Consider the following 27,486-nt stretch of genomic DNA (forward strand, 5'->3'; position numbering starts at 1 on the left):
CTTCTTGAGATATTGCAGTTCCAATGATGTGAAGCCAGGGGTGGAGGATCCTACGGTTGAGGATCCTACGGTTGAGGCATGTGTTAAAGTATAGGGAATGTTGATTTTTAGCGCCTCACAAATATATTTTTTACTGTAACTTCATAACCCAGTAAGGTATTGAGATGGATTATGTACCATTGTTTTGGTATTTATGTCTAGTTTGAAATGTGACCAGTTTTACTCCAAGCTAAGTTAATTTGTTGCAAGTGTGCTGCATTCTGTGTCATGGGTTCTAGGCTTTTCCTATACGTTACTGTGTTAAGTATTCATTTATGCTCCGAAATGTTCCAAAGGTCATATTTCTTGAAGGAGTTACCCTACTGCTGTAAATGTTTACATTTTTTGGATGGAAATTTGATGAGGAATTCAAATATGCCATTGTTTTTTGTGTAGGTCATGAAGGAAAAAAAGTTTTGATTTATTATGAAATAAAAATCATAAAAATTATGTACGACTTTTGAACACCCTGTATCTCAGTTGGGCAACATAACTCATCATTACAAGTTTGCTTTTTTTGGAAGCCTACAATGTTATTAGCACATCTAAAAAGGTTTCAGCAGAACAGGAATTTTTGCTAGTAAATAAGAGAGGAACAAATTTGTATACTTTTTGAACCAAAATTTAACTTTTCCACCCTATATGACATTTGTGGCACCCTGTATATTGACCAATTGTTTGTACATGTGTATTCCTGGTACCCTAAGCTTTACAGTGATATATAATTTTATAGGGTTTTGATGAACAGTTTATGAATTAGATCAGTCTAAGTACAAAAACATGCAAATTGTTCAATTTTTTAGTATGTAACGCATTTGGCCCCCAATTCATGGCGCACGACCTTAATGCATGAAATGTTTATTATTCATCTGTGGTTTCTTGATATATGAAACAATTTGGATCATAGAGCAGCACTTGGTATAGCCAGGGGACAACTGCCCCTTCCTCCCTCCTGGATGCTCATTTTACCCCCTTGAAAGTTTCATTTCCCCCTGGATCACTGCCGTACATATGTATCTACCTAGCCTTCCATTCCCTATGAAGTTATGCCTATAGCAAGGACAGTACTGTTTATGATATTATTCATACTAAACTCAACAAAAGTTTGGGAAGTTTTTTCAAGCATCCATATCTCGGATTAATTGTGACATGTTCATATCCCGGTACCCCAGGTCAACATAAAAAGTGGTAACCATGTGTGTTCTTCCTTTTTTCAAAACCCCCCTTTTCACTGATTTTTCATTGATTTTACCCCCTTTTTTTGCCAAATCACTGACAAAATCAGGGTAAAAAATACCCCCTTTTTCAAGGTTTTCAATGAGAAGATTTCCAGACACCCCTTTTCAATGACTCCAAATATTTGAATATATTAAGTACAAAATGTGCAAGTATGAACATTACTTTGATGGAGGCTGAAGACTCGGGCTGAAGACATCGATCGAACGAACCTGTGAAATACCCTTTTTTTAAAATTTCATGGAGACAATGCTCAGAATACCCCCCTTTTTTCGCGATTTGGCAGGTCCATGATTTCAGTCAACAAAATACCCCTTTTCTGCGAAATTTAGAACACACATGGTTACCACTTTTTATGTTGACCTGGGGTACCGGGGTTCATATTGTGTTTTATATCAATATATGGATAGCTACTTTATTCCCCTTTACATGACACCAATTAGAAACAACCACCTTTTTTTAATATAGTGGGGTCTCAAACAGAATTAACCATTATTCTATGCAGCAAGCTGCAATACCATGTCCTCAACAAGCTGGGATTTAATGCAATCCTCCAAGATGACAACACTTGCCCCACAGAGCAAGGGTAGTCAATGACTACCTACAGAATGTGGTAGTACATGTAGAGAGAATGGAATGGCCTGCCATCGGCCCAGACTTCAACCCGATTTAACACTTGTAGGACCAGCTTTGTCATGCTGTGCATGCTAGAGTAGCCAATGCAACTACATTGAATGACTTGCAACGAATCCTGGTTGAAGAATGGAATGTCATCCCAACGTGTGACCAGGCTGCATGAGCAGCAGGTGCCTGGCTGACGTGGCTGCGTATGGTTTTTCAACCCGCTCTCGAGGTTAGTGAATATTGTTGTTTGAGCAAAGAATAATGGTAAATTTGGCACATTCTGTTTGAGACCCCACTACGTTCACAAGACGTGTACTTAGGCGTGAAAAAGGTGATTGTTTCAAATTTGGTGTCATAAAGGGGAATAAAGTAGCTATACATTGATATACAACAAGATGTCACAAATAATCTGAGATATGCTTGAAAAGACTCCGCAAACTTCTGTTGAGGAGTTATCTACGTTTTTGTGGATAGATGTCAACATTTGGGGCAAAAATGCAAACTCCCAAATTTTTCAAGGGATCGGCACACATTCATTACCAAAAGAATTGCAAAGATAGGACAAAGGTAGCTGGGGCTCGCAACATAAATAATGAGGGGGGATACTTGTGTACATATTGGGAAGTGTCGCTCCAATGAGTCACTTTTTTGCAAGAAAAATTTGGGTCCCGATTTGAGAAAAAAATCCCAAAACAGGTCCCAATGTGAAAGGAATTGTCAATAACTGTTAAATCAGTGGTTTTTTTAACATGGAGTCCTGGGTTGAAAGAAAATGTCAAAAACTGTCAAATCGGTATATTTCCATGAACTGTCAGCTGAAATTGGTTTGGCTTAAAGGGGGGTAACCCTATTGGTTTTGGATATGGATTGTCTTTAAAATTACATAATAATATCAAATATCTCCCCCTTTATGCTGCTTTGTGAAAAAACGAGAGCATTTTCACCGTAAATGTGAATAAATAGCCAAATTTGCAATCCAATACCTTGTATACGTGAATTGCATTCTGGGTAGGCATGCAACAACAACAATTCCCGTTCAGTATGATGAATGCTGACATGCTGCAATGCCCGGCCCGTATTGAACGGAAAATATTTGGTTTTTTTGGTTTTTCGTACCGTTTCAGAAAAAAGGAAACAAAATATATTTCCCCTTGCAATATGTACATTTCAAATGAATATAAAAAAGTTTGGGTTAAAAATGGAGAGGAAAAAAACCTTCCGATACCGGGTTTTGAACCGGGTACCTCTAGGGTAAAAGAACGGTAGCGCTAGCCAATTGAGCTATTTCACCAACTGAAAAAATCAAGGAATTGTTTTAATTATATACGGCGGACCGTCTCCTCAGCACTTAGCGTAGTCTCGAGCCAGACTGTATGTGGCTATCGGCGAGGATCGACGAGTGTCAGACCGACGCAAACTGGCTGTGTAGGAGACTACACTTAGCGTGAGTTCGCTTTTTCTCTTCCCATGATCCGAAGTAATTTTTATTGTTTACAAACTGGTTTACCTGTAAAAACCGCTGTGATTCATGATTTCTCCGAAATACATCGACTTGGAGCGTCAAATTTCAGGATAGTAATGAGAAAAATAGTATCTATTATGTGATACCAAAACCTCATCAACAATGAAAAAAATCGGGGATGATGCTGTCGATCGGGTTACGGACCTTTAAGAACCCACAAAATTGTCAAAAACTACCAAATCAACCATGTTTTTAGGTTAAAAATCCCTAAACATGAGTAGGTGTTTCAGAGTTCCAGCAGCACATCCCTGTCAAAATGTAATTCGAGTACCCCTCTGTCAAAATGTGATTTGAGTAATATTTGCTACACATGGCAGCTATTGCACTTACCCACTTCTGGCACTGAGCAGTCGATATAGCCAAAAATGATACAATTCTTCAGACATGATTTGTATCTACATGTAGTTTCAAGTCCACATGTATTTTATTTGATTATTTCAGTTACCCTCAATAGGGTGTATATGTAAATATACAACACATAATTTATGACATACGATGTGTCATTAAAAAACATGTCTTTTTCTTGAATACAATTACTAATACATACCACATAAACACTTCCAAAAAAGTAAGTTCCCCTTGACATTTGACCGAAAATACTTGGGTTAAAAAAAAATAATGCGACGTCTCAAAACCCATGGCAGTTTAAAAAACGAATGCGGTATGAGTCTTTTTCCTGATTTTTTTTTTTTTTTTTTAAAGATTTTTTTAAAAACAAATTTCTGAATTAACAGCATGAAATTGTGGTTGATTTACACATTTGAAGTACAATTGTTGGGTTCAAATTCTTAGTCAGTGTTGGTATGATATTAAGCCTGATGTGTGCTATTTCATAGAAAGTGAAATGGAACAATACATCTTTCACCAAGTGAATATATTTTGAGGTAATACAAACTAAAATTGTGTTAGGAGCATAATTCCCTGCACATACTCAACATACATACCGTGTCTGACCAAGGCGCTGAGGCTTGTAACATTGAGTGGCATATGCGTTGTTTGGATGATACAAACTATCACACGGCATGAGTCGTTGATAATAGAACTATCAAATGAATACTAACCAATGATCTGTCTAGAATTTATGTATGAGCGATACAAAAATTTAAACATTATTGCTTGTAACTAGTACTAGTAACACATCATTTTAATACAAATTTACACATATTATTCTTACTTAGGTAAAAATTTGCAGAAAACTTTTGAAGTATACTGCAGAGTTGTATTATACAAATCACAATACATGTATATATGAACTGAATTCTGCTCAGCAGAAATTGCCAGCAATTTTACGTGATTGCTTGTAACATTTTGTGTAACAAGATAGAATATTTCTTTTTAACACATCAACAGTTTAAAACAAGGTTCATATTAAATATGATAATACTCTTCAGACATGATTTATATAGACACACATAAAAGAATAATTATGACACGATCAAGGAAAATGAGTCCGATGTCGCTAATATTGATTTTGAGATATTGGCAAATAAAGTCTGAAAATTCTTTTGTTTTATACTGTTTTCAGCGATTGACAAATTGATGTAATTTTGCAAAGAAAAGTCGTATCAACACGGGGTTTTCGGTTTCAGAAAGCTCTAAATGTCTTCTTTAGAAACATATGTAAAACTCATTTTCGACCAGGGTCGACATGTGACTCATTCCCCTTGATCATGTCACAATTATTATTCAACAACTCTTCCTATACCTTTGTACAGGAGCCAACCGTTGTTAAACCGTGATGAACCCACACTTTTACTGTAGAAGCGTATCGCCGAAGCAGCGAGACTACGCGTTCGCGAGAGCGCGTAAAATTCGTCATGCCTGGAACCTTTGTGCGTATGCCATCAGCTTACAAGTTGAATTCAATATTTTTCAGGTAGCGGCTAAACATTGCCGTTTTATTCTGTAGTTTTATTGCTGATATCAAAAGAGAAATCATCGAAGTTTTTGTAAGGCTGAGTGGCAATGATTAACTGACATTCCTCGTAAAATAATCGTGGATTATACGATATTTAGCCTCTTTTCGTTGTTGAAAGGGATTCAATCATGTTTCACTGTTGTTCATCACCGTTTAACAACTTCGCGTCGTCCAGCAGCGTCTGCGTGGTTTACTTAACTCGGGCAGCTAAAGCTGCCCTCGCAAATAAACCACGCAGACGACGCTGACTGCATCGTTGTTAAACGGTGATGAACAACGGTGAAACATGATTGAATCCCTAAATCTTATTCTAATTCCTAGGCAAAATGCTAGGCGTCAACGCCTTAACCAAGGTTCAGCCTTTTGCCTTTTATCATTTTAATTACCAACTGTAAGTTTAGATAATTGAAAAATTTCAACTTCCTTTAATTTTGGGTTTATCCTGCACAAAATTAGCCTAGAACAGAAATCTTCTATGTAAAGATTACACAGCTGTCTATCCCAAGCTGCTTAATTCCTAACTACTGAACTCATAAATATCTTACACCCAATGTTGGCAAAAAATCATGATAGCAAATTGTTTGTCTTGACATAAGAATCAAGAAAAGGTAGAGTACTTGCCATCTGAAATGTGTGTTTTTTTACTTGTTATGTGCAATGGAAGTCAAAGGGCAACACCCATGGCCAGCCAATGACTGTTGACCTCGTTCACCCCTATCTTAGTAGGTTAATGCAGTAGATATGCTAAACTATTCTTCTTCTGATTCCTGTCAGGAAAACAAACAATTCGTCAATATTTTTATTTAAAAAATTGGAGGAAGATGAAAATTTTAACCTGTACAATAAATGTGACATTTTAATTTGAACCCAAAATGAGGTTTCTGTAGAATATAGTTCATGATAGGTTGCACATTGAATAAACGATATGTTTTTGACATCTATTTGATCATTAATAATTTGTATAAATAGTTTCTTTCAAAAACTTAGATAATTTTTACATTTTACCCCTCCCTGAAAGGAAAAGAAAGTGATACAAAGAGAAGAGAAAATAAAAGGGATAAAAAGAAAAGAGAAAAAGTATAAAAAAAAAGAAGTTATAAATTTAATATTTTTTATCAAAATATGATTAGCACTACTAGAAAATGGAAATCCATGGCAACTATGTATTGTCACACAATCTCATTCTGGTGCAATTCCACCCCACAATACATTGCAGTATAGAGATGTCAATAGCCACCATTAATACAACCTGATTAGGGTGTAATACCCCATTCACAGTGCATTATGGGAAGCGAGCAAATCAAAGCATCATCAGGTGCAGGTCATATTCCTAAGTACACGCTTCATTCATAACTGCATGTTCCTTCCATTGTGATGCCATTTCTCTGAATGATGTAGTTTGCTGCAAAGTGGGCGCACCTGATGCATTCTTCTAAGCTCTTGTCCTGGGCCACCTGAGCAAGGAATCCTATATGGAGATAACAAAAAAGACATATATTTGGGATATTTGTTACAACAGAGATACAGCTGATACCTGTTAACCCCATGAGAACTACCTGCCTATTGGCCAAAAAGAAGTTTTCATTATCAATTGTCCCAATCAGCAACATTGTTAGAATAATTTCACCACGCAAACAAAAAAATTGGGGTGAATTATTTGCAAAGCTCCATTCAGATTGGTGATTAAAGTGTGAATATCATGTAATTGACCAATCAGAGGCAATGTTAGCTCGACAGGTAGTGCTCAGGGGGTTAAAGGAGGATGGTCTGATCAACAACATCATCCTTAGGCCTAAAAAAATTGTTTGATTGGCGTAACATAAAAAATATTTTAGGGTAGATAGGTCGAGATTCTTTTTTTTTTTTTTTTTTTTTTTTTACTTTTTAAGCTGTAAATTTCGTTTGATAAAGGCTTTGGAACTTTTTTTCTTCTTTTTTTTTTTTAAATTTATTTATTTTTATTTATTTTTTTTTTTATTTTATTTTTTTTTTTAAGAAGTTAGGGTCGGGCCTAATTTTAGGGTAGGTTGGGTTGCGCCAATCAAACAATTTTTTTTAGGCCTTACTTTATCCCGTCCATCATTTTGGTTAGTTGGAATCTATATGGAAAGCCCATATTTTCTAAGGCTAAGCTTAACAAAATATTGCATATGGCATGGTTGAAATCTTTGCCTTTTAGAACAGCGCATAAATGGATAATGTATACATCTGTCATTTTGAATAATATAGTTGGCTTCTAATTTGTTTTATTTGAATGTAATCTCATTTATAACTAACAAAGAAACAAAAAAATGCAACAAAACAAACCAAAGGCCTAAAAAAAATTGTTTGATTGGCGTAACATAAAAAATATTTTAGGGTAGATAGGTTTAGATTCTTTTTTCTTTTTTTTTCTTTTTTTACTTTTTAAGCTGTAAATTTCGTTTGATAAAGGCTTTGGAACTTTTTTTTCTTCTTTTTTTTTTTAAATTTATTTATTTTTATTTATTTTTTTTAATTTATTATTTTTTTTTTTTAAGTTAGGGTCGGGCCTAATTTTAGGGTAGGTTGGGTTGCGCCAATCAAACAATTTTTTTTAGGCCTTACTTTATCCCGTCCATCATTTTGGTTATTTGGAATCTATATGGAAAGCCCATATTTTCTAAGGTTAAGCTTAACAAAATATTGCATATGGCATGGTTGAAATCTTTGCCTTTTAGAACAGCGCATAAATGGATAATGTATACATCTGTCATTTTGAATAATATAGTTGGCTTCTAATTTGTTTTATTTGAATGTAATCTCATTTATAACTAACAAAGAAACAAAAAAAAATGCAACAAACAAACCAATCAACATTGCATACCTCCTACAAAGGCATCTCCAGCTCCGTTGGTGTCTACAACATCTTCATCTTTGATTGGTATTACCGGAAACTCATGAACTTTATCACCTGTAAACAGAAGGAAAATACTTGGGTCAAATCACATACTGGCTTTGATTTCATACACACATATGTGACCGTACAGCTCGAATGAGCCGTAAATTCCCCAAATTGTATTCTGAGTTATAGTGTAAAATGTGTATGCAGGTCGTATTCATCGGCATCTCTAGCTGGCGCAACATCTATCTCATTTTGATAGTCAAACACCAATCAATAATCCTTTTATTGAAGAGGATAATAAGCTTCTACCTTAGATGGCAATTTTTAATAGCTCTGGTCTTTGTTAGCTTTGCCTAAATCCTGTTCAAGTGGTGGGTTACCAGGCATTGTATTTTGTATGGGTGTGTATAACCAACAATTAACAATGAGAGAACTTTCTTCAACCTCGCTGACTTGGGGATGATTTGATATGACCGCCAATTATCAGGGCTGTCAACCCTCACGCATTGGCTACTTTCTCACGGTCTCACGCCAAGGTAGTATAATCTCACACCTAGGTAGTAAATCTCACGCAAAAAGCTGGAAAATTAGTAAAATCTCACGCATCGTCATGAAAAATTTGTTGCTCCTTGTCGCAACTTGTCGCAGCGGTACAGGCTCTAACTCGCAATCAGAGGGTTGTGAGTTCGAGCCCCAGCGGCCACATTGTGAAAGGAAAACTAAATTCTGAATGTCCTGTAGAGTAATATTTATAGTCTTCAAATGTACATTACGGTCATTCTACATCTGTTTCAATCTGTTACAAGAATTCTACATGTAGTATTTGAAAATCTAGCTAACCTTGTGTACCAAGTGACAGTTTATCTCCCTGGGTGATGATCACAACACGAGGTCTCTTGTCATTCTCCTTTGGAAGAGCAGCAATTTTGAGGGCTATTTCCTTGAGATCTTCTGTCTGTAATGATACACAATTAAACATACAGGATCAGCTTTGATACATTGACAAGTGTAACATCATTATGTGCTCCAGGGATGGATAAAGCTTTTGAATGGTGAGGGTACATGACAGAGCTCCAGGGTGGTACCACCATGTTTTTCATCATACCGCCTGAACTGTTAACATACTTCAAGCCTAAAATGTCACTGGGGTTATGAGAAAATATGGCTTTCCACCTGATACCAAAATCAGCATTTTGATTGGGGGTAACATGGGGGATGAAGCTGTCAATCAGGACACACACCTTTAATATAGGTCTGTCATATAATTTTTTTTATCTTTCATGCCCCAAACGGGGCTTTTATTTCCCTGTGCTCAAAGAGGAAAAAAAACATACATAAAATACAACAAAGACAAAACCATACATCACATGAAATTGTTTTACATTACATTGATCAAGTAAATATATTGATGAAATACAAAAAGGTATAGTTTACATTATATACATGTTAACATATACTATGAACTATTCGGTACAGAAGGTTTCCAAGACACCCCACTTGTTTATAAAGTTTGACATGTTATTATCAGTGTTCGAAATTTTGGTTGTCCGGTTGCCCGGGACAACTAAAAAAGTCGCCGGACAACCAAAAATACTGATTCGGTTGTCCGCCGGACAACCATAAATCTAGCCAAAAGTCACATTTGTAGGCCTACGGACAACCAAAAACTTAGACGGACAACCAGAAATTGTAATCTGGTTGTCCGTGGGACAACCATTTATTTTTCCTAAATTCGAACACTGGTTATTATAATGTCATATAATGATACAGAGATCACCAGGCTGAGTACAGGATCATGGCTGACCTGTTAATGTTTCAAACATTTACATGTAGAGTATATCATAGCACCATAACTTGGACATTAAAACATAAGGATCTGATAATAACAAGCAGCTATCATTTGCTCATATTTACCCCTGGTGACCCTGATTTTGCTTTCACATAACTGATTATGAAACCACTATTGATCTCTGTTTTAGCCTAATGTGGGTGCCTACATGCTTTTGCCAAACATTTGACAAACATTTTGCGATCAAAAACATTTACCAAACGTTTACCAAATGTTTGACAACCGTTTGATAGGCCTATTTTGTACTTACACCAAAATTCTGCTCTCAGCAAATACTGTGGCTTCCTGTAAAATGAACAGAAATTGAGCAGGAATGAAAAGGCAAATAACCTTTAAATATCATATGTCTATAATAGTATATTCTTCTGGTTTTCACATCCTGATGAACCAAGATAGACAACCATGACACCTCAAATTAAGGCGTATCACATCACAAATTTACATTGCCTGTTGAAATGTACCTTTCAGTGGAGTGAAACATTTAGAGAATAAATGATAGGATTTTGTCTTTGCCTATCAATATCGTGTCATAATGGATGGGCTGGCCAATATTTTGAGTAGTGGATGCCGCGTAGCGTATCCACTACGATAAAAATATTGGCCAGCCCATCCATTATGACACGATATTGATAGGCAAAAGACAAAATCCTATCATTTATTCTCATTCTTATTCAGTTTTAATGTAATTTTTGCGAGAAAAACTGCCTTTTTCAGACAAAAATAAAGTTACTTTTGTGAGGACATCCCGTTGTTTTAAATGAACGAAACCATCACGAACATCTAAGCCGCCAATCGCGTTCTTAGTTCTCGCGACGTGTATTACGCGAACGCATTATCGCGTGATCATTGAGGAGCAACAAAGCGCGCCGCCGTTGCGTGGCGGCGCGCCTGACTAATATCACTATCAACTATTGTGAGATATTATACACCAGAAAACCAATCAAATTACGTGAATTCTTTACAAGACGCACCCATTGAATAAGAATGAGATATAACATTTTAAACAACAGGCACTCTATTGCACTTGCACTTCATATTGCCATTCTCAATATGACATTGCATCAACTCAAAATGTTGTGATGCAAACATAATTTTGGGGCCTGTAAACCATCCCTTTGTTAAAGGCCCATTCAGTGATTTGCTCATCCGGACGATCGTAAAAATCATCAAAATTCAGATTTTGGTACCTTTGTCATCGTCATAGATGTGCAAGCATATATAGCCTGTGAGTGGTTCAGCCGAAATGTATTTAAGACAAAATAAGACATTTATACGAATCTTTAATTTACTGGCTACATGTATTTGAATGGGGCTTCAACTTTGTTAGTATACTGCTGTTTTCATTGTTTTTTGCCAAATTTGCCATTTCAAAAATACCAAATGACAATTTCAATGACTTATCCTTCACTTTTAAGCAATTTATAAACAATAATTTTTGTACACTTGCGCTGGAATCACTGAATGGGTCTTTAAATAGCGACTGCATCATGTTGCAATACCAATTGTGTTGCAGTGCCAGCCTCTCTTTTGCCATGAACTTTTCAAGATATGGATAATTTTGTAAATAATACCTTGATATTTGTGGAGAATTGCTATTCTTAGTAATGGACTAATTAGTTTCCTGCCTTACACAGGATTGAATATGGATTATCATTAGTTAGTGATTAAATAAACCTATTTTAATAAGTACTTTCAAGGATTTGAAAGTCCACTTAGTCCCAAGGTCAAATACCATGAAATTAAGAATTCCAAAATTTGATTTTTTTTTATGGGAATGTCATATCTTTAAAGGCCTACATTGTATAACTCAAAAACATGCCTGGCGACTTGTTCTGGGTTTTGTTGGAGCTGGTCACATATATCGTCAGCTTGCTACGCTAATTGCCTAAATCATCTTATGTAATTTTGAGAACAAAGAACAAAATGTGGTTTAAGCATGCATTGATTACATAATCACCCTAATTATTTTAGATTATTCCTTTTTATTAGTATCATTATCATTTGTTCTTGAGCAAAGATTGATGCTTGAACCATATTTTGTACTTTGTTCAAAAAATTACAAAAAATGACTTGGGCAATTAGCGTAGCAGGCTGACGATATACTGTTAATGCTTGGATTTACACTTACAGTTTCATTACCAAAAATGTAATCACAATATGGCAGCAATTTCATCTGAGGTTCCTTGAAGTCCTGACTGAGGAAAGGTGCTGATAAATTCATACCAAATATCTTGTTGTTTTCTTTGGCATGTTCAGCTAAGGCTAGCATGGCATCAGGTGCAACTGTTAAACAGAAACCCTGAAATATAACAACAGCGCCCCGGCCGGGCAACAAGTTGGTAGTTTTACATGTAGGCTACAAACAAATCTTATGTCTTCAAATTTTCCGCAGTTTTTTTTGTATTTGTTCTTGTGTGCATTTGTTCTTGCGTGCATTTGTTCTTGCGTGCATTTGTTCTCAAAGCTCACATATCCAAACCATGTAACCTGATTTTTATGCAAGTGAGATATTGCAAGTGAATCATTCTCGGAAATGTCTGATAATACGAGATTAAAGTTTGTTCGGTTTATATAAGGCAGAAATGATTCGGCTTTTGTTACTGCGCGTGTCAATAAAGTCCCAACTCATGCTCGCGTAAATTCACATAAGCTTGCGCTAGTCACGCATTACCCAATTCACTTCTAGCGTACGCATTGCACCCAACAGCGTGCACGCCATTCTACATGTATATCAATACACAGTGTTATGAGTCTTACTTTTTCCGCCTTATAAAAGCCGAACTAACTTTAGTATAGATGAGTTGACCTCAAGGTTTATCAACAAAGGCAAGGGACTGGTATATCTTTATGCTTGAGTGAGCCCCATGCAACCACTCTACAGTTCAATAGTTTTATTGTGATGTGGCAGGAGTTTTAAAAACATGAGCCCTGAACAAAATATGATGCGCCCGCATACTGCCAGGCAAAAAACAATGGAAATTGTGATGATGCGTGCACATACTGCCAGGCATTGACATCATAAGTCACCTCATCTATATTTTTGAGTTTTTCTCCTCATGGCTGTTGGTAAAATTTGGTTCAACCAAGTGGACCTATTTCTTTTCAGTGTGGATCATAACAATCAGGATGGGACCTTTGAGATAAGAAATATTACATAATTCAAAGTACACTTACAGCAACATAGAATACAGATGCCTTTTCTACCATTGCCCAGTTCTTGGGCTGCATTAGGTGATCTATCTTGTAGCAGTTGGCTGCGCCTAAATTAGCCACCAATGACCTGCAAAAGAACAGCAAAATTATGGCTTGAAATGGTCTAAACTTTCTTTGATTCTCATTTCCAAACAGATTGTGCTGCTAGTACCATATACCAAACTAGGCATAGTTAACTTAGCAGACCACACATTTTTGTATCAAATATAAGGTATATTTTGAAATGTATTATTTACTAGTGGAAACCCAACCAGCCACTTTAGGTTAGGATTACAGTACTAGGATAAGGACTTTTGTCCTATAACAGGTGCACGGCTGTTTGATGTATATAGAATTGGCTTCATTATTAACTAAATGCAAACTATAGATGGCGCTATTTATCCTAAATCATATTTCTTTATTTGCAAGGGTTAGGTGATTAATACCGCCATTAAAACAGCTGGAATAGGTGAAACAAGCAACAAGGACATTTTATAAACATACCGTAAAACCCTGTCTACAAGCATATATGGTGTTTTTTATGAAAGCTAAATTAATTCGAAGCAAGCGTAAATATACCAATAAAATAGATTAAAATAATACTTGTTTGTATATGCTTGAATCCGTAATTTATGTGCTCAAACTCCATAATGGCGCCTGGATTAATGTAGCTTTCATCAGAAGCACTTTATATGCTTGTACACAGGGTTTTACAGTATTTTATAAAACTATAAAAGGAATTATTTGTATTAAAAGCTTGAAAGGGTAATTTCCAGTAACTAAATAGCGCCACCAATTTTGTCATTAAAGGCCCTTTCAGTGATTTCACAGGAACATTAAAAAAATGGAAATTTGTCAGAGTTGCTTAGAAATAAAGAATAAGTCTACAGAATTTCATTAAACCACTTTTCCCTGAATACATCGACAAATTAGTCAAAAACAGAAGTTTTAGAAAGGTTTTCTACTTCAACTCAGATCGACTCGAGAAAATCGAGATTTTCGATACACTGCGCCACCAATCCATCTAAAAACTTGCCTACCCGACGCTCTTCCGATCTACCATCCGTAGATGCGCAGTGTAAATTGATTTAAAACAGACGCTTAATTTTTGTAGTAGAAAACAAAATAAGCAATTAAAGGTCACCGAGGCAAACTAACGGTCAATTCAAATATGAAAAACAGTTAAAATTGTGTATTTTGTTTAAAATAGTAGCTACTGATGTAGTAAGTAGTAGAAACAATACATAGCAACGCGTGTTGGTGCAGTGGAGAGTGAGCTTCTTTCGATCTCGAGTCGGACTTTTTGTACTGTCAGTATCAAAAGTCCAGAATCATGCAAATGCTTTATTTTGTCTTAAATACACGGCTTTCGACCGAACCACTAGCAGGCTATGTTAGCACATCTATGCCAATTACAAAGGTACCAAAATCTGAATTTTGATGATTTTTACGATCGTCCGGATGAGCAAATCACTGAATGGGCCTTTAAATGATACATTTTATATCCAAAAAAGCTTTAAAAAATACTATAAAAGTGAATAATTTTGTAAAAGAGGGGAAATTAAAATTGAGAACGACTCAAAAGCATCTGTATACATTAGCACAATATCACTTTTAGCTGTTTAAGCCTAAAATTTGGTTGTACATGTTTTGTTTGAAAAACTAATAAATGATCCCATCAAACAACCGTGGGTGCAATTCCTTAACACATCACCCTTTAGTTTCTTTTTCAAACTGAATTAAGGATGTTTCATGCTATTAAAGTCAGTGGCTGTGGTTAAGCTTGTAACCCGGGGTGGGGGGGGGACTCCCACTTTGGAGGTAACGTATATGTAGGGCTGTTAAGACCCCTTTTTCACAGTCGCTGTCACCCAAAGACCCCATATTTTTTTACGAGCACAAGCTCTGTCACTGCACTTAAAGACCCTTACAAGTTGAACAGCAACTTTCATTTATCACTGATTTTGTTAATTATTTTGAAAAAAAGAAATTTGAAGTCATTTAGAACTAGAAATTTGAAATTTTGAGGTTTCTGTGGTACTGTTTTGGATCTCACCCAAAGAGTCCATTTAATAAAGAGGTCATGTTCTCACCTAATGACCCCATATTTTTACATTTTCCTCTCACCAAATGCCAAAAATCATGCTCTCACCCAATGACCCCATATTCTTTACATTTTGCTCTCACCTAATGCCCCTTAGTGCGAAAGTGCCAGCCCTACACCTATATCCATTTCATATTGAAGTGCCCCCCCAGGCTTGTAAGCGCTGAATTTTCTAGATGCCGTCCATTATGTGGTTGACAGCAGCAGCCATGTCATCACAGTACACGCTTGCCAAGTATGCAGTGTGTTGTAGAGCGTATTACACGAATGAGATAACTATGGTTACAGTTTTGATCTCGCCTATATGTGACCTGCTACCACGAACTCAGCGTAAAGTCGCCACTCGCCACAATTTTATACTCATCTTGTTGAGTTGGTAGTTTGAGATATTTGGTCTGAGTAAGTTGATGTTCTTTGTTTGCCGCCACCTGTACAAGCCAGTAGTATTATCCTTCGTGAATGGCCCATTGTGCCCCCATTCACAAAGGAGATACAGACACACTTAGGGACCGATCGTTATTTACGACAGGGGGGGGGAATGGGTGTTTTGGCAAAAATATCGACAAAAAATTTCGCGTTCCCCCTCGCGTCCGCTCAAAATTTTCGCGTTCCCCTTGTTTTCCCAATTTTCTCCATTTAAAATTTAACAATCCCCCTCCTGGTTCAACTAAAAATTTCAGGTTCCCCCCTCAAGACCACAAAAAAATTTCGTGTTCCCCCCTAAATTTACCCATTCCCCCCCCTGCCATAAATAACGATCGCTACATGTAGTGGCTTTAATAGGTGAGTGAACACCAGCGGAGCTGTCAGGGCATTTTGAGTGACTAACACCTTGTGACTTTACGCTGATTTCGTGGTAGCAGGTCACATATTTGCCTGTTATCTCACCTATATTTGCCTGTAATAGCTACAGCACAAGTCCCAGTCGGTTCCTTTTAAATGGTCAGTGGCGGTAATCCACATGTACGCCAAACTCTTCCATCTTCTTCTTCAGGATGTCACCAAAGTTATCCTTGCCTATGCAACCAAAGAAAGTTGCCATCTTGGGGACATTGGATATCCACTGTAAAAACAAATGTTGGACATACTCACACCACATCACACCACCTGGGCAGCATTTTAGAGACATTAAGGGGGTACTACACCCTTCGATAAATTTGTGGCTATTTTTGCACTTTTCTCACAAACTAATAACACACTGGTAACAAAATTTATGTATATTATAGGGCAAGGAATCCAATTACTACACTGGAATTTTAGTGACCCAAGACAAGCGGTTAGTTATTTATGATAAGAAATGAGGTACCGCTAGGATGTACCTCATTTCCTATCATATATACTGAACCGCTTGTCTTGAGTCACTGAAATTTCAGTGTAGTAATTGGATTCCTTGCCCCAATAATATACATAACTTTTGTTACCAGTGTGTTTTTAGTTTTGAGAAAAATACAAAAATAGTCACAAATTTACCACAGGGGTGTAGTACCCCCTTAATGTTACAAAATCTTAACAAGTCATCTTTCAGCACTAAAATTTCAGAGTAAAATGAGTAAACAATTTTGATGTAGAAAAAGTAGGGATGAAGTTATAGACTGGATTATCCTCTTTTAAACTATTAATCTGATATCGATAGAATGGTGCTATACTTACAGATGCCACCCGTATTGTGTTTTGTGTGGACCCCCCTGGCATGTAATCTACTTTGTAGTTATCCGCCAGATCCTGGAACATAGGTTTGTGTTTGTCCTCAGCAAGGATCTCATTGTTTGCACCCAGCTCATACCTGAAACACACACACAGATGTAAGTTTATCAACTATATATTGGGCTCAAAAGAGCATAATGGATCAAAGAGTCAATTCAGATCAGGAGGAGGGGCCCGGGGGCGAGGAGTGATGAACAGAGACGAGGGGGTCTACAATCTGAGTCATGTTTATGATCCACTTTTGGAGACTATGAGTAAGACTAACATCACTACCGGAAGTGACATAACTTCCCGCCAGTCATCAGCTGTTGGATCATCAACAAGCTTCGATAAAGTCAGCGGTTCACTGACGAAACTCTTCACTGGTTTTGACCAATTAAAAACCTGTTTATTTAATTATATCTTCATCTTCATCTTCATTGGGTTACACGGCTACAGAACAATTGGTTCCATGATGCCGCGGGGTGCAGACGAGCAAATTAATTGCTTAGGGACGCTTTAAATTTCTCCAAGGTTGGTTGCGTGGTGGAAACCAGGGGTAGTCTATTCCAATCACGAATAGTTCTAGGAAGGAAGGAGTTCTGATATCTGACAGTTCTTGTTTCAATAACTTTATATGCATCTGCGGTGAAGTGCCTACTGGAATGATTGGTTGGGAGATTCTCCTTGTGGACCAAGTAAAATTGACATAGTCTGGCAGTTTTTCTTCTCTCAACCAAGCTTTCCCACTCCAGCTCTTGAATCATTTTGGTTACACTGGACCGGCGATGAAAGTCGCCAACAACAAATCTAGCAGCTCTCCTTTGGACTCTATCTATTAAACATCTGAATATATTTGGACTGGTATGGGTCGGTGACTGCCGCCGCATATTCGAGGTGAGGTCGAACCAACGCCTTGTATGCTTTAGCTTTAGTTTCTTTGCTGCACTGGTAGATATTTCTTTGAAGAAGCCCGAGAATTTTGTTGGCTTTGCTAACGGTGCACTGGTAATTTGAGTTCCAGGTGAGGTCTTCAGCTATTGTGACGCCAAGATATTTGTGTTCTTGAACTTGAGCAAGGGTTTCACCAAGCATGGTATAATCATGGTGAGATTTGGTCCTCTTTAACCCAACAGACATGGTGTTACACTTTTTGGGGTTAGGCGCATGAAAGTCGATTCCGAGTTTATCGTCCCCGCCAGCGTCACTTTTGGACACCAAAAACACCAGCGTCAAATTTTCTAAAATGCCAAAATAATTCATTATTTTCAAAGTATCAGTGTTTTCACCAGTTTTAGCAATTGGAAACATATATTTATGTTTGTAAAACATACATTTTTGTATAAATTTATAACTTGGAAGCAAAACCAGGCTCTTTTCTAACTTTTCTAGTCCCTACCCATATAAAAACATGTTTATAAATAACATGTATGAGTGTGGCTTTAAATCAACACGCACTTTAGGTCAATAATGAAATCTGATGAAATAATGAAAAATGAAAAATGAAAAAGTCACCTCACCAACCTGGGAAAAAAAAGGGACGATAAACTCGGAATTGACTTTCATGGGCCTTAAGGTCATCTGCCACTTGGATGCCCATTGACACACATGATTTAGGTCCTGCTGAAGCTTGATACTATCCTGGTCATTTGCAACCGTTGTATACAAGATTGCATCATCAGCAAATAAGCGTATGTTGCATTGAAGACCCTCAATATTGGGCTATTTGTTACGTTGAACTTTAGATATGTTTTAAATTTAATTTATGTCTTTTAAAATACCCGCGAGCATGTCTTATACCTGTTGGCTTCATACCGTGATAAATCATTATTTGGCCCTGCGCCCTCAATTTCACGAGTATGTCACATGACTCTCATTTCTATTCATAATTCCCGCTACATTTTATTAGCAGTTTAATTCAATTGATCAAATTCACTTGCGACTTAACATCTTACAATATCAACGTGAAAAACACCAGCGCCGCTTTTACATGGTTTTATGGGAAGCTAATTGTGTATTATAAGCATAAAACCGATAATTTATAAGATGGGGGAAGCCTATGAAAAATAATAGGCCCATCAACGTTTAAAAGAAAAGTGGTGTCAAAATGTGTTTTTAATCGTACCATCTGAGACGATATTTGTGTCACAATTTTATGTGATGTGTGATTGTGGGGCCGATGGAAGAAATCCGACATCATCTGTTGAAACCTAAGATCTTGAGCCGAAAGACTTGATTAGAAAACGTAAGTTCTATAATTTTTCTTTGTGCAATAATAACTTTTGGAAATATTCAGAAATGTGAAATTATTCATTTGACAAAGCCAATATTTGTTAAATGAATAACATGTAAATAAAACCAGTGTTTGGGTTAGGCCATAATTTCATTTTTTCTAATGTATGTGATATCAGGCGGGGACCTTGATCTCCTCAAATTGTCGGAAAAAGACAATCCCGAGATATCGTGTCTTGTAAATTTATTGTTATCCAAATCTTTAGTTTATTGTGAAAATTTGGGATTGTCAAAATTTGTGTGGTTGTCAAATATTTTAACGTTTATTATCAAATATAATTTTCACGTAAATTATTTTCATATTTTCTTTTATGTGAAATAGTCCGGCATGGTAAAACAGTAGGTTTTCCATATTATTGTAATTAACGCCGGAAATATATAAAAGTAATTTTTGATGTATTTATATTTTATAATGTGAATTATGTGAAACAAATTCCAATGGCGTTAAAATTAACAATGACCTATTGTGAAGTGATATAATACTAGCATCGTGATTATGCAAATTAATAACTTTGTTTTGGTCTTAGCCATTCGAATATGTTTTATGTTTAATATAAAAGTAATGATTGGTTCTTTTAATTAAAAATCATGCAGTAGTTATTGAAAATATTTTGTTGGACATGTTTAATATTATCAGATATAAAACCCTAAAAGTATTATTTATTATTTGCAAGTTTGTTATCAATTTTATTTATTGCAGCGTGTCTGGGCTGACTATAACTCGAATGAATGTGAATAACTGTAAACTGCTGCAAATGGATACTTATGTAACATAATCGTCATAATGAAGGAGAATTAACCAGTATACAACGTCATCAACTACGCATCATTATACTAATTGGATAAAATTACAGGACTTGACTTTAAGGTTGTTAAATTTTTAAATATAATCATCATCACCTTGCTTGAAATTAAATGGAGAAATTGAGTCATCGATTGGAATATATGGACTGAACTTTATGTTAAATCATCAATCTACAATCAATCATCAATCTATCAATATGTATATGTGGCTTTATCAGTATTAAAATTACTATAATTATATATATTATTTTGTCTTGATATTGTTGTTGAGTATAGTACTTATTGTTTCAGGTATTAATATAATTGTTTTTGTTTGAACTTGGTCTCTAACTTGGAAGTTCAAGTTAGCAATTTGGTGCCGAGACCCGGTATTCATTTAAAGTTACCTGAAAATTCTGTGGTTCTAAATAAGTATCGTGACGATTCAACAACAATATTGATATTGTTTATTAATTGTTTATAAATATCTCACATTGTATTTTAACATTATAATTCTCAGGTATTCAACTGATGTACTGGACCCTCTCGTCGGCCAAGCAACACACATCCGTCGATTATTTTGCAGTCATGTGTATCTTTTACAGTCAGCTCAGATACGGATAGTTGGTGTTTTACAAAAATTAAAACACTAGTAGTGTAAGATTTACCTTTTTGACACCATTATTTTGTTTATCGCGGTTGTATGTTATAAATAATTGTCGCCAAATTATTTTCGCGATCAACGCATTTTGCTGTATATATTTACCTAGTTTATAATTATCATATTTCGTATAGCGCGTATAAATTTGATCGTGCATCATCAATATTTATTAATGGTTGTTTGAATAATTTTCGTATAACAGTTTTGTTATTTGCTCTGCGTAATTTAATATTTTGTTGTTATATCTGTTCTTATCATGCTCAAAATGTCTGCCGAATATTATAAAGAATATGAGCACTTCATGACTTTAGGAAAGGAATTGGGTTTGGAAGGAGTTGATTTACGAGATTTTGTGATTCAAGAGAGAAAGAACTTAAAAGAACAGCGATCAAGAAAGAGAAATTAGAGCAGCTGAACGCAGCATGAAAAAGAACAACGCGATCAAGAAAGACAAATTAAAGAAGCTGAACGCGCACATGAAAATGAACAGGTAAGCATGGCGCATGAAAGAGAACAGACCGCAGCACGCATGGCATATGAAAAAGAACAAGATGAAGCACGAAGGGAACATGAAAAGGAAATGTTTGAAAAACGCTCTAAACATGAAATAGAAATGAGAGATACCCAAATTGAAGAATCAAAACGCGCTGATGCGTCTAGACTCACTGAACTTGAACAGGAAGAAAAAACTTATGCTGTACAAGCACACATTGCAGATGCTACTTTAAAAGCAACCGAAATTGAAAGTGCTGCTAAACAAGAAGAACTAAACACCAAAAGTTCAAAATTAAAGAAGTACAAACCTTTAAAACTTCCTAAGTATGACGAGACCAAAGATGACATGGATGCTTATATCAATAGATTTGAAAGGTATGCTAAAGCACAAACATGGGATGAAGCAGATTGGGCCCTGAATTTGGGAACATTGTTATCTGGAAAAGGGTTGCAAGTTTATGATTCACTTACTCCAAAAGATGCCGATGATTATGAAACTTTGAAGAAAGCACTTTTGCAGCGTTATAATCACACTGAAGAAGGGTTCCGTGATAAATTTAAAAACTCCAAACCAGAAACAAGTGAAAGTGCGGAACAATATGTCACTCGCATTTGTAGATACCTTCAAAGATGGATTGAATTAGCAGGTACAGTTAATTCTATCAATGATATGATTGATTTATTTGTCAGGGATCAATTTTTACATAGTTGTCCAAAAAGAATGGCTAGTCATATCATTGAATGTGAACCAAAAACTACAGAAAAATTAGCCAAGATTGCTGATCAATATATTAGAGCACATGGAGGCTGGTTTGAAAACAAAGGGTTTGAGAACAAAGGAAAAGGTAATAATAAGGAACAACAGACAACATCAGATCAAAATACAGGTTTGATTAAAATTGCTGGTCAATCTCAACGAGTGAGTAAATTTTCTGGTCAAACCAACAGGCCAAACTTTGGTAACAATAGCAGAACAGGTACAACTCCGATCACGTGTTTCATATGTGGCAGAAAAGGTCATAAGGCAAATGATTGCTATAAAAAGGGCACGCTTGCTTTTGTTTTAGATAGTGTGGAAGCGCAGCAAAACTACATTGAGCACACTCAAAATACATGTGACCATAGAAACGTTGGTGGTCAAAGTCAGCCAAATTCTTATCAATCCAATAGTCAACCGTCATTTGCAGCTGCGATGTACAGTAATCAACAGCAATTGAATGATACTAGTCAGGGTTACCATAGTCTGAGTTCAAACAATGGCATTGACAGATCTACTCAGTTTAATGGAAGCAACAGCAGACCTAGAAGTACATGGCAACATAATAACACAGAACATGGACCAAAGCATATAACGCTAGGACTATTATGTTCAGAACCTGATGGACATGGAGAAAGAGAACTCAAGCCATTGAAGGAAGGTAAAGCAAATGGTAAGACAGTCCAAGTATACCGTGATACAGGATGCGATGGTATAGTGATACGCAAAAGTTTAGTCAAGCCACATCAATATATAGGTCAAACAGATACATGTTATCTCATAGGTGGAACTCAAAGAAATTATCCAGTCGCCAAGATAGATATTTCGTCACCTTACCTTGATGGAGAAGTTTATGCATTCGTAATGGAAACGCCAGTTTACGATTTAATAATCGGACAATACCCAGGTGCACGACATCCTGATGTCAATATTTCATCAACCAAGACTGTTGGAGTACAAGTCGATTGGTGCACTGAAGAACTGGAAATGGAAGAACATATCACCATTGCAGAAGAAACAAATTCACAGAAGGTAGATTGTTCAAAACCATTTAAGCAGTTGTTAGAAGTCACGTCAGAGAAGGAGGAAATTACTCCAGAAGTTATACACCAACACCATACCCAACAAGAAGATTGTACACATGAGAAAATAAGAACAGAGACGTCTCATCAAGAAGGTGAAACCATGGACACGCAGATTGTCGACAAATACATAATTGACTTGCAAGACTACACACAAGAAATATGGCAACCAACAAGTCAAGAACTAAGTAAAGTCTGTGTCAAGCAACGCATCCACTACAAACGGAAGTCTCGAAATAGAACTTTCCAGCAGAGTAAGATATTAAAAAAGTGTCACTACAGACCAGAAGTTAATAATGCTCTGAGAAAGGACATAGACGATGAGACTAGATTTGAAGCAAAGGAGTCTACAAAAGATGGTCATCAAAGGTACACAGAATGTTGGAGCAGATTTCATGAGCAGAGTAGTAGCCGGTTAAAGCATGGAAGCAGAAGTAAAGTAAGATTCATGGAACCAGATGTAAAGTAAGATTCATGGAACCAGATGTAAAGTAAGATTCATGGAACCAGATGTAATGTAAGATCCATGGAAGCAGATACTTAGATAAATATATTATATATATTTACCTTAAGTGGGGGGATAATTGTTACGTTGAACTTTAGATATGTTTTAAATTTAATTTATGTCTTTTAAAATACCCGCGAGCATGTCTTATACCTGTTGGCTTCATACCGTGATAAATCATTATTTGGCCCTGCGCCCTCAATTTCACGAGTATGTCACATGACTCTCATTTCTATTCATAATTCCCGCTACATTTTATTGCGCAGTTTAATTCAATTGATCAAATTCACTTGCGACTTAACATCTTACAATATCAACGTGAAAAACACCAGCGCCGCTTTTACATGGTTTTATGGGAAGCTTGTGTATTATAAGCATAAAACCGATAATTTATAAGATGGGGAAGCCTATGAAAATAATAGGCCCATCAACGTTTAAAAGAAAAGTGGTGTCAAAATGTGTTTTAATCGTACCATCTGAGACGATATTTGTGTCACAATTTTATGTGATGTGTGATTGTGGGGCCGATGGAAGAAATCCGACATCATCTGTTGAAACCTAAGATCTTGAGCCGAAAGACTTGATTAGAAAACGTAAGTTCTATAATTTTTCTTTGTGCAATAATAACTTTTGGAAATATTCAGAAATGTGAAATTATTCATTTGACAAAGCCAATATTTGTTAAATGAATAACATGTAAATAATACCCGTGTTTGGGTTAGGCCATAATTTCATTTTTTCTAATGTATGTGATATCAGGCGGGGACCTTGATCTCCTCAAATTGTCGGAAAAAGACAATCCCGAGATATCGTGTCTTGTAAATTTATTGTTATCCAAATCTTTAGTTTATTGTGAAAATTTGGGATTGTCAAAATTTGTGTGGTTGTCAAATATTTTAACGTTTATTATCAAATATAATTTTCACGTAAATTATTTTCATATTTTCTTTTATGTGAAATAGTCCGGCATGGTAAAACAGTAGGTTTTCCATATTATTGTAATTAACGCCGGAAATATATAAAAGTAATTTTGATGTATTTATATTTTATAATGTGAATTATGTGAAACAAATTCCAATGGCGTTAAAATTAACAATGACCTATTGTGAAGTGATATAATACTAGCATCGTGATTATGCAAATTAATAACTTTGTTTTGGTCTTAGCCATTCGAATATGTTTTATGTTTAATATAAAAGTAATGATTGGTTCTTTTAATTAAAAATCATGCAGTAGTTATTGAAAATATTTTGTTGGACATGTTTAATATTATCAGATATAAAACCCTAAAAGTATTATTTATTATTTGCAAGTTTGTTATCAATTTTATTTATTGCAGCGTGTCTGGGCTGACTATAACTTCGAATGAATGTGAATAACTGTAAACTGCTGCAAATGGATACTTATGTAACATCGTCATAATGAAGGAGAATTAACCAGTATACAACGTCATCAACTACGCATCATTATACTAATTGGATAAAATTACAGGACTTGACTTTAAGGTTGTTAAATTTTTAAATATAATCATCATCACCTTGCTTGAAATTAAATGGAGAAATTGAGTCATCGATTGGAATATATGGACTGAACTTTATGTTAAATCATCAATCTACAATCAATCATCAATCTATCAATATGTATATGTGGCTTTATCAGTATTAAAATTACTATAATTATATATATTATTTTGTCTTGATATTGTTGTTGAGTATAGTACTTATTGTTTCAGGTATTAATATAATTGTTTTTGTTTGAACTTGGTCTCTAACTTGGAAGTTCAAGTTAGCACTATTCCACTTGATATTCATACTACCCTTGTGAAAGATTTTGGAAATATCTTCAACAGGGGGAGTATGTTTTTCAAATGTAATTTGTCAGGGTTAATCACCTTGTATACTCCCCCTGTATTTATGGCCTTACCTATCTGTCACAACAGCCTCAACAGGTGTGTGAGTATTTCAAATTTGGAAGTTACCAAAATAAATTCTATTCAACCACCTCCAATATTGTGCTACATGTGGGTTTCTGACCAAATTAACCTCATATTTGGCCACTTTAGCCTCAAAAGTGCCCATTTTTGTGTGCTTCGCATGAATTTATTCCACTTTTGCACCATATATCTCATCAGTTTATCTTCAATATGGTAAAATTCTTTGCATGCTTTTGTACCATAAACTAATTGTATAGCTAAAAGGTGCTGGATTCACTATACTTCAAAATAAAAATATCCCTACTCATCCCACCTCCCCACCCTACCCCCCAATGTTAAAATGAAATCTACGCCACTGGATTCTTGGAACAAGCTGAAGCAACTTACTTTTTGACAAAAGCTTTGTCTGTTGTTGCACTAATGTCTAGCAGTGGGTTTCCTATGGCTAGTAATACACCTTCACTAGTAGCAAAAATAGAAAGATACAAAAGTACTGTTACTAATACAGTAACAGTGTTAGACTACATCATGTAGTACAGACAATTTGAAACAATTTTATACAAAAACAATACTGCACTGTCAGATATGAAAAATACTGAAGCTGCAGATGATGACCTTAAAACAATATTTAAGCTATACGAGTGGATATTCATTTCATACGTAGTCATGGTAGTGGTATGAATTTAAGTTTTAACTTCAACACTAGGATATCTCTCACTGATGATATCATGATTGACAGTATTAGTCTTTTTAATTTGGTCTTCAATTATAGAATAGTAAAGTGTCATTAACAATAACATGATTAACATAACTAGGCCTAAAATCAAAAATGGGACAAAAAATTGACAATAGAATTCTAAATACTAAATAGAATTCATATTTGTTGTAAATGTCGGGGAGTTTACATGAAAATTTGACTTTCCCCCTCACACTAAAACAAAGAGTGGCTACGCTGCTGGGTCACAGAGAGTAGTACTGTAATAGTGCATTAGAAAAACAAAATCATGCACCAGTTGTTGCTGTCACGGCCACGGCACATTCAATGCAGCTCAATGCCTGTGGTCGCCCCGTTACTTCCGGGTATACATGAACCAGACACTTCCGCTTCACGCTTGATGTTTGTGTACAAATGTCTGACATCACGTACACAACGGTAACAGTTTGCTCCTCGTTTTGTTCGTTGTTCGGACTGTATAACTGGTAACATTGTTGTATCTTCACTACCTAAAAAGCAGAATCTATTATAATCTCACGGTGGCATGCGGGTGGGTATCGAAGCCCAGTTCCGAATCGGGGTAACGTTGAAAATGATGTTGTTGAAGTTGCAAACCCGTGTCATCGTTATTGACAATATTGGTCGTATTCTAGCATATAAGACAGCCATTTTGATGCTAAGAATACTGATTATCTTGTACTAAACTACTATCATCAAGTTCCAAAGAAATGTAGAGTCTTGATGATCAACTTCCCCGGGTCAACTGTCCATGTTTTTATGCTCCTTCCGGGGCTCCTTCTTCGGCCAGTAGTGTTTATTTTTGTTTTGGACGGGTATTCACCGGTATCACGTGTGTAGCACTTTACACCACCATGAAGAGTAAGTTATTAATATTAATTAAGTGACGTCATCACTCACTCGAGGGCGACATTTTTTTTTTTTTTTGCTCAAATCGCAAATCGGTCTGAAACTTTTGAAAGGTATTTTTTGTACATTTTTTTTCTAACTAGCCCACTTAAGTGAACACGATTAAATTTTCCTGATTTCTATATACCTGCCATTATTTGTCTTGTATGTTCATTATGTTTCCATAGGCCTATTTATTCTGATGCTGCGTTAGACTATGCCATAGTCGAATTTTATTAAAAATATGTTATTATTAGTCATGATGAACCCATTTCGTTGCTCAAAATTATACTGATGTTTATTAAAATTAAAGTATTCACTAGTAAA

The 27,486-nt window shown here is 35.9% G+C and overlaps 1 pseudogene; it reads right to left on the reverse strand.

Moving 5' to 3' along the window:
* Positions 1 to 5,645: 5,645 nt before the first annotated feature.
* On the reverse strand, positions 5,646 to 27,077 carry LOC140171851 (uncharacterized; annotated as a pseudogene).
* Positions 27,078 to 27,486: the final 409 nt, after the last annotated feature.

Source organism: Amphiura filiformis, chromosome 15 (genome assembly GCF_039555335.1).
Source record: "Amphiura filiformis chromosome 15, Afil_fr2py, whole genome shotgun sequence".
In the NCBI taxonomy this organism is placed as follows: domain Eukaryota; kingdom Metazoa; phylum Echinodermata; class Ophiuroidea; order Amphilepidida; family Amphiuridae; genus Amphiura; species Amphiura filiformis.